Source organism: Scyliorhinus torazame, chromosome 4 (genome assembly GCF_047496885.1).
Source record: "Scyliorhinus torazame isolate Kashiwa2021f chromosome 4, sScyTor2.1, whole genome shotgun sequence".
NCBI classification, from domain to species: domain Eukaryota; kingdom Metazoa; phylum Chordata; class Chondrichthyes; order Carcharhiniformes; family Scyliorhinidae; genus Scyliorhinus; species Scyliorhinus torazame.
Window position 1 is genome coordinate 375,237,764 of NC_092710.1, and position 14,604 is coordinate 375,252,367.

General features: G+C 44.8%; 1 protein-coding gene across 1 annotated transcript in view; it reads left to right on the top strand.

Annotated features, from left to right (window-relative positions):
• The window catches only part of LOC140411538 (kelch domain-containing protein 3-like), a 352,235-nt gene that overhangs the window by 186,479 nt on the left and 151,152 nt on the right, over positions 1–14,604 (top strand). The window lies entirely within an intron of this gene.

Sequence of the window (14,604 nt, forward strand, 5' to 3'; positions counted from 1 at the left end):
CTTGCCAGTTCACCCCTGATCCCGTGTGACTTCACCTTTTGTACTAGTCTACCATGAGGGACCTTGTCAAAGGCCTTACTGAAGTCCATATAGACAACATCTACTGCCCTACCTGCATCAATCATCTTAGTGACCTCCTCGAAAAACTCTATCAAGTTAGTGAGACACGACCTCCCCTTCACAAAACCGTGCTGCCTCTCACTAATACGTCCATTTGCTTCCAAATGGGAGTAGATCCTGTCTCGAAGAATTCTCTCCAGTAATTTCCCTACCACTGAAGTAAGGCTCACCGGCCTGTAGTTCCCGGGATTATCCTTGCTACCCTTCTTAAACAGAGGAACAACATTGGCTATTCTCCAGTCCTCCGGGACATCCCCTGAAGACAGCGAGGATCCAAAGATTTCTGTCAAGGCCTCAGCAATTTCCTCTCCAGCCTCCTTCAGTATTCTGGGGTAGATCCCATCAGGCCCTGGGGACTTATCTACCTTAATATTTTTTAAGACACCCAACACCTCGTCTTTTTGGATGACAATGTGACCCAGGCTATCTACACCCCCTTCTCCAGACTCAACATCTACCAATTCCTTCTCTTTGGTGAATACTGATGCAAAGTATTCATTTAGTACCTCGCCCATTTCCTCTGGCTCCACACATAGATTCCCTTGCCTATCCTTCAGTGGGCCAACCCTTTCCCTGGCTACCCTCTTGCTTTTTATGTACGTGTAAAAAGCCTTGGGATTTTCCTTAACCCTATTTGCCAATGACTTTTCATGACCCCTTCTAGCCCTCCTGACTCCTTGCTTAAGTTCCTTCCTACTTTCCTTATATGCCACACAGGCTTCGTCTGTTCCCAGCCTTTGAGCCCTGACAAATGCCTCCTTTTTCTTTTTGACGAGGCCTACAATATCACTCGTCATCCAAGGTTCCCGAAAATTGCCGTATTTATCTTTCTTCCTCACAGGAACATGCCTGTCCTGTATTCCTTTCACTGACACTTGAAAGCCTCCCACATGTCAGATGTTGATTTGCCCTCAAACATCCGCCCCCAATCTATGTTCTTCAGTTCCCGCCTAATATTGTCATAATTAGCCTTCCCCCAATTTAGCACATTCATCCTCGGACCACTCTTATCCTTGTCCACCAGTACTTTAAAACTTACTGAATTGTGGTCACTGTTACCGAAATGCTCCCCTACTGAAACATCTACCACCTGGCCGGGCTCATTCCCCAATACCAGGTCCAGTACTGCCCCTTCCCTAGTTGGACTGTTTACATATTGTTTTAAGAAGCCCTCCTGGATGCTCCTTACAAACTCCGCCCCGTCTAAGCCCCTGGCACTCAGTGAGTCCCAGTCAATATTGGGGAAGTTGAAGTCTCCCATCACCACAACCCTGTTGTTTTTACTCTTTTCCAAAATCTGTCTACCTATCTGCTCCTCTATCTCCCGCTGGCTGTTGGGAGGCCTGTAGTATACCCCCAACATTGTGACTGCACCCTTCTTATTCCTGACCTCTACCCATATAGCCTCACTGCCCTCTGAGGTGTCCTCTCGCAGTATAGCTGTGATATTCTCACGAACAAGTAGCGCAACTCCGCCTCCCCTTTTACATCCCCCTCTATCCCGCCTGAAACATCTAAATCCTGGAACGTTTAGCTGCCAATCCTGCCCTTCCCTCAACCAGGTCTCTGTAATGGCAATAACATCATCGTTCCAAGTAGTAATCCAAGCTCTAAGTTCATCTGCCTTACCCGTAATGCTCCTTGCATTAAAACATATGCACTTCAGGCCACCAGACCCGCTGTGTTCAGCAACTTTTCCCCGTCTGCTCTGCCTCAGAGCCACACTGTCCCTATTCCCTAGTTCTCCCTCAATGCTCTCACCTTCTGACCTATTGCTCCCGTACCCACCCCCCTGCCATACTAGTTTAAACCCTCCCGTGTGACACTAGCAAACCTCGCGGCCAGGATATTTATGCCTCTCCGGTTTAGATGCAACCCGTCCATCTTATACAGGTCACACCTGCCCCGGAAGAGCTCCCAGTGGTCCAGAAAACGGAAACCCTCCCTCCTACACCAGCTGTTTAGCCACGTGTTTGTCTGCTCTATCTTCCTATTTCTAGCCTCACTGGCACGTGGCACAGGGAGTAATCCCGAGATTACAACCCTCGAGGTCCTGTCTTTTAACTTTCTGCCTAGCTCCCTGAACTCCTGCTGCAGGACCTCATGCCCCTTCCTGCCTATGTCGTTAGTACCAATATGTACAACGACCTCTGCCTGTTTGCCCTCCCCCTTCAGGATTCCCTCTACCCGTTCGGAGACATCCTGGACCCTGGCACCAGGGAGGCAACATACCATCCTGGAGTCTCTTTCACGTCCACAGAAGCGCCTATCTGTGCCCCTGACTACAGAGTCCCCTATTACTATTACTCTTTTGCGCTTTGACCCTCCCTTCTGAACATCAGAGCCAGCCGTGGTGCCACTGCTCTGGCTGCTGCTGTTTCCCCCTGATAGGCTATCCCCCCCGACAGTATCCAAATGGGTATATCTGTTCGAGAGGGGGACAACCACAGGGGATTCCTGCACTGACTGCCTGCCCTTTCTGGTGGTCACCCATTTCTCTGCCTGCACCTTGGGTGTGACCACATTTACATAACTGCGATCTATGACGCTTTCCGCCACCTGCATGCTCCTAAGTGCATCCAATTGCTGCTCCAACCGAACCATGCGGTCTGTGAGGAGCTGTTTACTTCAGCAGTATACTTCACTGTGTGGAGTTGTTTAGTGATCAGTGACACATACTTCACTGTGTGGAGTTGTTTAGTGATCAGTGACACATACTTCACTGTGTGGAGTTGTTTAGTGATCAGTGACATATACTTCACTGTGTGGAGTTGTTTAGTGATCAGTGACATATACTTCACTGTGTGGAGTTGTTTAGTGATCAGTGACACATACTTCACTGTGAGGAGTTGTTTAGTGATCAGTGACATATACTTCACTGTGTGGAGTTGTTTAGTGATCAGTGACATATACTTCACTGTGTGGAGTTGTTTAGTGATCAGTGACATATACTTCACTGTGTGGAGTTGTTTAGTGATCAGTGACACATACTTCACTGTGAGGAGTTGTTTAGTGATCAGTGACATATACTTCACTGTGAGGAGTTGTTTAGTGATCAGTGACACATACTTCACTGTGAGGAGTTGTTTAGTGATCAGTGACATATACTTCACTGTGTGGAGTTGTTTAGTGATCAGTGACATATACTTCACTGTGAGGAGTTGTTTAGTGATCAGTGACATATACTTCACTGTGAGGAGTTGTTTAGTGATCAGTGACATATACTTCACTGTGAGGAGTTGTTTAGTGATCAGTGACATATACATCACTGTGAGGAGTTGTTTAGTGATATGTGACATATACTTCACTGTGTGGAGTTGTTTAGTGATCAGTGACATATACTTCACTGTGTGGAGTTGTTCAGTGATATGTGACACATACTTCACTGTGTGGAGTTGTTTAGTGATCAGTGACACATACTTCACTGTGTGGAGTTGTTTAGTGATCAGTGACACAAACTTCACTGTGAGGAGTTGTTTAGTGATCAGTGACATATACTTCACTGTGTGGAGTTGTTTAGTGATCAGTGACATATACTTCACTGTGAGGAGTTGTTTACTGATCAGTGACACATACTTCACTGTGTGGAGTTGTTTAGTGATCAGTGACACATACTTCACTGTGTGGAGTTGTTTAGTGATCAGTGACATATACTTCACTGTGTGGAGTTGTTTAGTGATATGTGACATATACTTCACTGTGTGGAGTTGTTTAGTGATCAGTGACATATACTTCACTGTGTGGAGTTGTTTAGTGATCAGTGACACATACTTCACTGTGTGGAGTTGTTTAGTGATCAGTGACATATACTTCACTGTGAGGAGTTGTTTAGTGATCAGTGACATATACTTCACTGTGTGGAGTTGTTTAGTGATCAGTGACATATACTTCACTGTGAGGAGTTGTTTAGTGATCAGTGACACATACTTCACTGTGTGGAGTTGTTTTGTGATCAGTGACACATACTTCACTGTGTGGAGTTGTTTAGTGATCAGTGACATATACTTCACTGTGAGGAGTTGTTTAGTGATCAGTGACATATACTTCACTGTGTGGAGTTGTTTAGTGATCAGTGACACATACTTCACTGTGAGGAGTTGTTTAGTGATCAGTGACATATACTTCACTGTGTGGAGTTGTTTAGTGATCACTGACATATACTTCACTGTGTGGAGTTGTTTAGTGATATGTGACATATACTTCACTGTGTGGAGTTGTTTAGTGATCAGTGACACATACTTCACTGTGAGGAGTTGTTTAGTGATATGTGACATATACTTCACTGTGAGGAGTTGTTTAGTGATCAGTGACACATACTTCACTGTGAGGAGTTGTTTAGTGATCAGTGACATATACTTCACTGTGTGGAGTTGTTTAGTGATATGTGACATATACTTCACTGTGAGGAGTTGTTTAGTGATCAGTGACATATACTTCACTGTGTGGAGTTGTTTAGTGATCAGTGACATATACTTCACTGTGTGGAGTTGTTCAGTGATATGTGACACATACTTCACTGTGTGCAGTTGTTTAGTGATCAGTGACACAAACTTCACTGTGAGGAGTTGTTTAGTGATCAGTGACATATACTTCACTGTGTGGAGTTGTTTAGTGATCAGTGACACATACTTCACTGTGAGGAGTTGTTTAGTGATCAGTGACATATACTTCACTGTGTGGAGTTGTTTAGTGATCAGTGACATATACTTCACTGTGAGGAGTTGTTTAGTGATATGTGACATATACTTCACTGTGTGGAGTTGTTTAGTGATCAGTGACACATACTTCACTGTGAGGAGTTGTTTAGTGATCAGTGACATATACTTCACTGTGTGGAGTTGTTTAGTGATCAGTGACATATACTTCACTGTGAGGAGTTGTTTAGTGATCAGTGACATATACTTCACTGTGAGGAGTTGTTTAGTGATCAGTGACATATACTTCACTGTGAGGAGTTGTTTAGTGATCAGTGACATATACATCACTGTGAGGAGTTGTTTAGTGATATGTGACATATACTTCACTGTGTGGAGTTGTTTAGTGATCAGTGACATATACTTCACTGTGTGGAGTTGTTCAGTGATATGTGACACATACTTCACTGTGTGGAGTTGTTTAGTGATCAGTGACACATACTTCACTGTGTGGAGTTGTTTAGTGATCAGTGACACAAACTTCACTGTGAGGAGTTGTTTAGTGATCAGTGACATATACTTCACTGTGTGGAGTTGTTTAGTGATCAGTGACACATACTTCACTGTGAGGAGTTGTTTAGTGATCAGTGACATATACTTCACTGTGTGGAGTTGTTTAGTGATCAGTGACATATACTTCACTGTGAGGAGTTGTTTAGTGATATGTGACATATACTTCACTGTGTGGAGTTGTTTCGTGATCAGTGACACATACTTCACTGTGAGGAGTTGTTTAGTGATCAGTGACATATACTTCACTGTGTGGAGTTGTTTAGTGATCAGTGACATATACTTCACTGTGAGGAGTTGTTTAGTGATCAGTGACATATACTTCACTGTGAGGAGTTGTTTAGTGATCAGTGACATATACTTCACTGTGAGGAGTTGTTTAGTGATCAGTGACATATACATCACTGTGAGGAGTTGTTTAGTGATATGTGACATATACTTCACTGTGTGGAGTTGTTTAGTGATCAGTGACATATACTTCACTGTGTGGAGTTGTTCAGTGATATGTGACACATACTTCACTGTGTGGAGTTGTTTAGTGATCAGTGACACATACTTCACTGTGTGGAGTTGTTTAGTGATCAGTGACACAAACTTCACTGTGAGGAGTTGTTTAGTGATCAGTGACATATACTTCACTGTGTGGAGTTGTTTAGTGATCAGTGACATATACTTCACTGTGAGGAGTTGTTTACTGATCAGTGACACATACTTCACTGTGTGGAGTTGTTTAGTGATCAGTGACACATACTTCACTGTGTGGAGTTGTTTAGTGATCAGTGACATATACTTCACTGTGTGGAGTTGTTTAGTGATCAGTGACATATACTTCACTGTGTGGAGTTGTTTAGTGATCAGTGACACATACTTCACTGTGAGGAGTTGTTTAGTGATCAGTGACATATACTTCACTGTGTGGAGTTGTTTAGTGATCAGTGACACATACTTCACTGTGAGGAGTTGTTTAGTGATATGTGACATATACTTCACTGTGTGGAGTTGTTTAGTGATCAGTGACACATACTTCACTGTGAGGAGTTGTTTAGTGATCAGTGACATATACTTCACTGTGAGGAGTTGTTTAGTGATCAGTGACATATACTTCACTGTGTGGAGTTGTTTAGTGATATGTGACACATACTTCACTGTGAGGAGTTGTTTAGTGATCAGTGACATATACTTCACTGTGTGGAGTTGTTTAGTGATCAGTGACACATACTTCACTGTGAGGAGTTGTTTAGTGATCAGTGACATATACTTCACTGTGTGGAGTTGTTTAGTGATCAGTGACACATACTTCACTGTGAGGAGTTGTTTAGTGATATGTGACATATACTTCACTGTGTGGAGTTGTTTAGTGATCAGTGACACATACTTCACTGTGAGGAGTTGTTTAGTGATCAGTGACATATACTTCACTGTGAGGAGTTGTTTAGTGATCAGTGACATATACTTCACTGTGTGGAGTTGTTTAGTGATATGTGACACATACTTCACTGTGAGGAGTTGTTTAGTGATCAGTGACACATACTTCACTGTGAGGAGTTGTTTAGTGATCAGTGACATATACTTCACTGTGTGGAGTTGTTTAGTGATCAGTGACATATACTTCACTGTGAGGAGTTGTTTAGTGATCAGTGACATATACTTCACTGTGTGGAGTTGTTTAGTGATATGTGACATATACTTCACTGTGAGGAGTTGTTTAGTGATCAGTGACACATACTTCACTGTGAGGAGTTGTTTAGTGATCAGTGACATATACTTCACTGTGTGGAGTTGTTTAGTGATATGTGACATATACTTCACTGTGAGGAGTTGTTTAGTGATCAGTGACATATACTTCACTGTGTGGAGTTGTTTAGTGATCAGTGACATATACTTCACTGTGTGGAGTTGTTCAGTGATATGTGACACATACTTCACTGTGTGGAGTTGTTTAGTGATCAGTGACACATACTTCACTGTGTGCAGTTGTTTAGTGATCAGTGACACAAACTTCACTGTGTGCAGTTGTTTAGTGATCAGTGACACAAACTTCACTGTGAGGAGTTGTTTAGTGATCAGTGACATATACTTCACTGTGTGGAGTTGTTTAGTGATCAGTGACACATACTTCACTGTGAGGAGTTGTTTAGTGATCAGTGACATATACTTCACTGTGTGGAGTTGTTTAGTGATCAGTGACATATACTTCACTGTGAGGAGTTGTTTAGTGATATGTGACATATACTTCACTGTGTGGAGTTGTTTAGTGATCAGTGACACATACTTCACTGTGAGGAGTTGTTTAGTGATCAGTGACATATACTTCACTGTGTGGAGTTGTTTAGTGATCAGTGACATATAAGAACAAAGAACAAAGAACAAAGAAATGTACAGCACAGGAACAGGCCCTTCGGCCCTCCAAGCCCGTGCCGACCATACTGCCCGACTAAACTACAATCTTCTACACTTCCTGGGTCCGTATCCTTCTATTCCCATCCTATTCATATATTTGTCAAGATGCCCCTTAAATGTCCCTATCGTCCCTGCCTCCACTACCTCCTCCGGTAGTGAGTTCCAGGCACCCACTACCCTCTGCGTAAAAAACTTGCCTCGTACATCTACTCTAAACTTTGCCCCTCTCACCTTAAACCTATGCCCCCTAGTAATTGACCCCTCTACCCTGGGGAAAAGCCTCTGACTATCCACTCTGTCTATGCCCCTCATAATTTTGTATACCTCTATCAGGTCGCCCCTCAACCTCCTTCGTTCCAGTGAGAACAAACCGAGTTTATTCAATCGCTCCTCATAGCTTATGCCCTCCATACCAGGCAACATTCTGGTAAATCTCTTCTGCACCCTCTCTAAAGCCTCCACATCCTTCTGGTAGTGTGGCGACCAGAATTGAACACTATACTCCAAGTGTGGCCTAACTAAGGTTCTATACAGCTGCAACATGACTTGCCAATTCTTATACTCAATGCCCCGGCCAATGAAGGCAAGCATGCCGTATGCCTTCTTGACTACCTTCTCCACCTGTGTAGCCCCTTTCAGTGATCTGTGGACCTGTACTCCTAGATCTCTTTGACTTTCAATACTCTTGAGGGTTCTACCATTCACTGTATATTCCCTACCTGCATTAGCCCTTCCAAAATGCATTACCTCACATTTGTCCAGGTTAAACTCCATCTGCCATCTCTCCGCCCAAGTCTCCAGACAATCTAAATCCTGCTGTATCCTCAGACAGTCCTCATCGCTATCCGCAATTCCACCAACCTTTGTGTCGTCTGCAAACTTACTAATCAGACCAGTTACATTTTCCTCCAAATCATTTATATATACTACAAAGAGCAAAGGTCCCAGCACTGATCCCTGTGGAACACCACTGGTCACAGCCCTCCAATTAGAAAAGCATCCCTCCATTGCTACCCTCTGCCTTCTATGGCCTAGCCAGTTCTGTATCCACCTTGCCAGTTCACCCCTGATCCCGTGTGACTTCACCTTTTGTACTAGTCTACCATGAGGGACCTTGTCAAAGGCCTTACTGAAGTCCATATAGACAACATCTACTGCCCTACCTGCATCAATCATCTTAGTGACCTCCTCGAAAAACTCTATCAAGTTAGTGAGACACGACCTCCCCTTCACAAAACCGTGCTGCCTCTCACTAATACGTCCATTTGCTTCCAAATGGGAGTAGATCCTGTCTCGAAGAATTCTCTCCAGTAATTTCCCTACCACTGAAGTAAGGCTCACCGGCCTGTAGTTCCCGGGATTATCCCTGCCACCCTTCTTAAACAGAGGAACAACATTGGCTATTCTCCAGTCCTCCGGGACATCCCCTGAAGACAGCGAGGATCCAAAGATTTCTGTCAAGGCCTCAGCAATTTCCTCTCCAGCCTCCTTCAGTATTCTGGGGTAGATCCCATCCGGCCCTGGGGACTTATCTACCTTAATATTTTTTAAGACACCCAACACCTCGTCTTTTTGGATCACAATGTGACCCAGGCTATCTACACCCCCTTCTCCAGACTCAACATCTACCAATTCCTTCTCTTTGGTGAATACTGATGCAAAGTATTCATTTAGTACCTCGCCCATTTCCTCTGGCTCCACACATAGATTCCCTTGCCTATCCTTCAGTGGGCCAACCCTTTCCCTGGCTACCCTCTTACTTTTTATGTAAGTGTAAAAAGCCTTGGGATTTTCCTTAACCCTATTTGCCAATGCCTTTTCATGACCCCTTCTAGCCCTCCTGACTCCTTGCTTAAGTTCCTTCCTACTTTCCTTATATGCCACACAGGCTTCGTCTGTTCCCAGCCTTTTAGCCCTGACAAATGCCTCCTTTTTCTTTTTGACGAGGCCTACAATATCACTCGTCATCCAAGGTTCCCGAAAATTGCCGTATTTATCTTTCTTCCTCACAGGAACATGCCTGTCCTGTATTCCTTTCAACTGACACTTGAAAGCCTCCCACATGTCAGATGTTGATTTGCCCTCAAACATCCGCCCCCAATCTATGTTCTTCAGTTCCCGCCTAATATTGTTATAATTAGCCTTCCCCCAATTTAGCACATTCATCCTCGGACCACTCTTATCCTTGTCCACCAGTACTTTAAAACTTACTGAATTGTGGTCACTGTTACCGAAATGCTCCCCTACTGAAACATCTACCACCTGGCCGGGCTCATTCCCCAATACCAGGTCCAGTACCGCCCCTTCCCTAGTTGGACTGTTTACATATTGTTTTAAGAAGCCCTCCTGGATGCTCCTTACAAACTCTGCCCCGTCTAAGCCCCTGGCACTAAGTGAGTCCCAGTCAATATTGGGGAAGTTGAAGTCTCCCATCACCACAACCCTGTTGTTTTTACTCTTTTCCAAAATCTGTCTACCTATCTGCTCCTCTATCTCCCGCTGGCTGTTGGGAGGCCTGTAGTATACCCCCAACATTGTGACTGCACCCTTCTTATTCCTGATCTCTACCCATATAGCCTCACTGCCCTCTGAGGTGTCCTCTCGCTGTATAGCTGTGATACTCTCCTGAACAAGTAGCGCAACTCCGCCTCCCCTTTTACATCCCCCTCTATCCCGCCTGAAACATCTAAATCCTGGAACGTTTAGCTGCCAATCCTGCCCTTCCCTCAACCAGGTCTCTGTAATGTATACTTCACTGTGAGGAGTTGTTTAGTGATCAGTGACATATACTTCACTGTGAGGAGTTGTTTAGTGATCAGTGACATATACTTCACTGTGAGGAGTTGTTTAGTGATCAGTGACATATACATCACTGTGAGGAGTTGTTTAGTGATATGTGACATATACTTCACTGTGTGGAGTTGTTTAGTGATCAGTGACATATACTTCACTGTGTGGAGTTGTTCAGTGATATGTGACACATACTTCACTGTGTGGAGTTGTTTAGTGATCAGTGACACATACTTCACTGTGTGGAGTTGTTTAGTGATCAGTGACACAAACTTCACTGTGAGGAGTTGTTTAGTGATCAGTGACATATACTTCACTGTGTGGAGTTGTTTAGTGATCAGTGACATATACTTCACTGTGAGGAGTTGTTTACTGATCAGTGACACATACTTCACTGTGTGGAGTTGTTTAGTGATCAGTGACACATACTTCACTGTGTGGAGTTGTTTAGTGATCAGTGACATATACTTCACTGTGTGGAGTTGTTTAGTGATATGTGACATATACTTCACTGTGTGGAGTTGTTTAGTGATCAGTGACATATACTTCACTGTGTGGAGTTGTTTAGTGATCAGTGACACATACTTCACTGTGTGGAGTTGTTTAGTGATCAGTGACATATACTTCACTGTGAGGAGTTGTTTAGTGATCAGTGACATATACTTCACTGTGTGGAGTTGTTTAGTGATCAGTGACATATACTTCACTGTGAGGAGTTGTTTAGTGATCAGTGACACATACTTCACTGTGTGGAGTTGTTTAGTGATCAGTGACACATACTTCACTGTGTGGAGTTGTTTAGTGATCAGTGACATATACTTCACTGTGAGGAGTTGTTTAGTGATCAGTGATATATACTTCACTGTGTGGAGTTGTTTAGTGATCAGTGACACATACTTCACTGTGTGGAGTTGTTTAGTGATATGTGACATATACTTCACTGTGAGGAGTTGTTTAGTGATCAGTGACACATACTTCACTGTGTGGAGTTGTTTAGTGATATGTGACATATACTTCACTGTGAGGAGTTGTTTAGTGATATGTGACACATACTTCACTGTGAGGAGTTGTTTAGTGATCAGTGACATATACTTCACTGTGAGGAGTTGTTTAGTGATCAGTGACACATACTTCACTGTGTGGAGTTGTTTAGTGATATGTGACATATACTTCACTGTGAGGAGTTGTTTAGTGATCAGTGACATATACTTCACTGTGTGGAGTTGTTTAGTGATATGTGACACACACTTCACTGTGAGGAGTTGTTTAGTGATCAGTGACATATACTTCACTGTGAGGAGTTGTTTAGTGATCAGTGACACATACTTCACTGAGGAGTTGTTTAGTGATATGTGACACATACTTCACTGTGAGGAGTTGTTTAGTGCTCAGTGACACACCCTTCACTGTGAGGAGTTGTTTAGTGATCAGTGACATATACTTCACTGTGTGGAGTTGTTTCGTGATCAGTAACACATACTTCACTGAGGTGTTGTTTAGTGATCAGTGACATATACTTCACTGTGAGGAGTTGTTTAGTGATATGTGACATATACTTCATTGTGAGGAGTTGTTTAGTAATCAGTGACATATACTTCACTGTGAGGAGTTGTTTAGTGATCAGTGACACATACTTCACTGTGTGGAGTTGTTTAGTGATATGTGACATATACTTCACTGTGAGGAGTTGTTTAGTGATATGTGACATATACTTCACTGTGAGGAGTTGTTTACTGATCAGTGACATATACTTCACTGTGAGGAGTTGTTTAGTGATATGTGACATATACTTCACTGTGAGGAGTTGTTTAGTGATCAGTGACATATACTTCACTGTGAGGAGTTGTTTAGTGATCAGTGACACATACTTCACTGAGGAGTTGTTTAGTGATATGTGACACATACTTCACTGTGTGGAGTTGTTTAGTGATCAGTGACATATACATCACTGTGTGGAGTTGTTTAGTGATCAGTGACACATACTTCACTGTGTGGAATTGTTTAGTGATCAGTGACATATACTTCACTGTGTGGAGTTGTTTAGTGATCAGTGACACATACTTCACTGTGTGGAGTTGTTTAGTGATCAGTGACATATACTTCACTGTGAGGAGTTGTTTAGTGATCAGTGACACATACATACATTAACACTGCAATGAGGTTACTGTGAAAAGCCCCTAGTCGCCACATTCCGGCGCCTGTTCGGGTCACAGAGGGAGAATTCTGAATGTCCGATTCACCAACAGCACGTCTTTCGGGACTTGTGGGAGGAAACCGGAGCACCCGGAGGAAACCCACGCAGACACGGGGAGAACGTGCAGACTCCGCACAGACAGTGACCCAAGCCGGGAATCGAACCCGGGTGTCTGGAGCTGTGACCCAACCGTCACTGTCTCCTACATGTCCTCCCGTTGACACCTGATCTACTTGTCCCACCTCAATTCCTCAAATACGGTCCAACGTCGCATCCTTTCCTGTTGTGCTGGACACATACTGCTGTGGAAAATTCTCCTGAAAACGATCTAGGAACTTTTTGCCCCTCTCTGACCTTTACACTACCTCTGTCCCAGTCCACATCCGCGTAATCAATGTCCCCCATTATAACTACTCGCTAATGTCTCCATCTCTCTAATTACCCCGCAGATTGGTTCTTCTCCATCCTTCTCGCTAGTTACTGGTCTATAGACTAGACCCAGCAATGTCATTCGCCATTTCTGTTTCCTGGCTCCAGTCTGGACATCCACTTTCACCAGCACTCCCTCACCAATACTGCCATCCCTCCCTTTTCCTTCCTTTCCCAGCTTTTCTGAACACCTTGCACCCGGGAATCTTTAACAATGTTCTCTCTCCCCTATCAGCATATCCTTTCCAACTCCAGCTCCATACCGTGGGCAGCAAGGTAGCATTATGGTTAGCACAATTGCTTCACAGCTCCAGGGTCCCAGGTTCGATTCTGGCTTGGGTCACTGTCTGTGCGGAGTCTGCACATCCTCCCAGTGTGTGCGTGGGTTTCCTCCGGGTGCTCCGGTTTCCTCCCACAGTCCAAAGATGTGCAGGTTAGGTGGATTGGCCATGATAAATTGCCCTTAGTGTCCAAAATTGCCCTTAGTGTAGGGCGGGGTTACTGGGTTATGGGGATAGGGTGGAGGTGTTGACGTTGGGTAGGGTGCTCTTTCCAAGAGCCGGTGCAGACTCGATGGGCCGAATGGCCTCCTTCTGCACTGTAAATTCTATGATCTATGATCCAACTTCACCTTAAATCCACCTGTCCTGTTCGGATCACCCCGCTCCCTGTGGGAGTGACTCCCACATTCTCCCCACTCCCCATGGGAGCGAGCCCCACATTCTCCCCACTCACTGTGGGAGCGAGTTCCACATTCTCCCCACTCACTGTGGGAGCGAGTCCCATGTTCTCCCCACTCCCCGTGGGAGCGAGTCCCACATTCTCCCCACTCCCCGTGAGAGCGAGTTCCACATTCTCCCCACTCCCTGTGGGAGCGAGTCCCACATTCTCCCCACTTCCTGTGGGAGCGAGTCCCACATTCTCCCCACTCCCCGTGGGAGCGAGCCCCACATTCTCCCCAGTCCCCGTGGGAGCGAGCCCCACATTCTCCCCACTCACTGTGAGAGCGAGCCCCACATTCTCCCCAGTCCCCGTGGGAGCGAGCCCCACATTCTCCCCAGTCCCCGTGGGAGCGAGCCCCACATTCTCCCCACTCCCCGTGAGAGCGAGTTCCACATTCTCCCCACTCCCTGTGGGAGCGAGTCCCACATTCTCCCCACTCACTGTGGGAGCGAGTCCCACATTCTCCCCCACTCACTGTGGGAGCGAATCCCATGTTCTCCCCGCTCCCTGTGGGAGCAAGTTCCACATTCTCCCCACTCCCTGTGGGAGCGAGTCCCATGTTCTCCCCCACTCCGCATGGTGTTACTCCAAAAATGAAAACGCCTTGTCCACCCGACCCTGTGAGATACTGGCTTCATTTGAAACACCTCTATCAGGTCACCAACAGCTGCCTGTCAGAGAGGAACTGAATGTTCAGCCTTTCCTGACTATTGTAATCTCTCAATTCTCCTGAATGCACTTTCT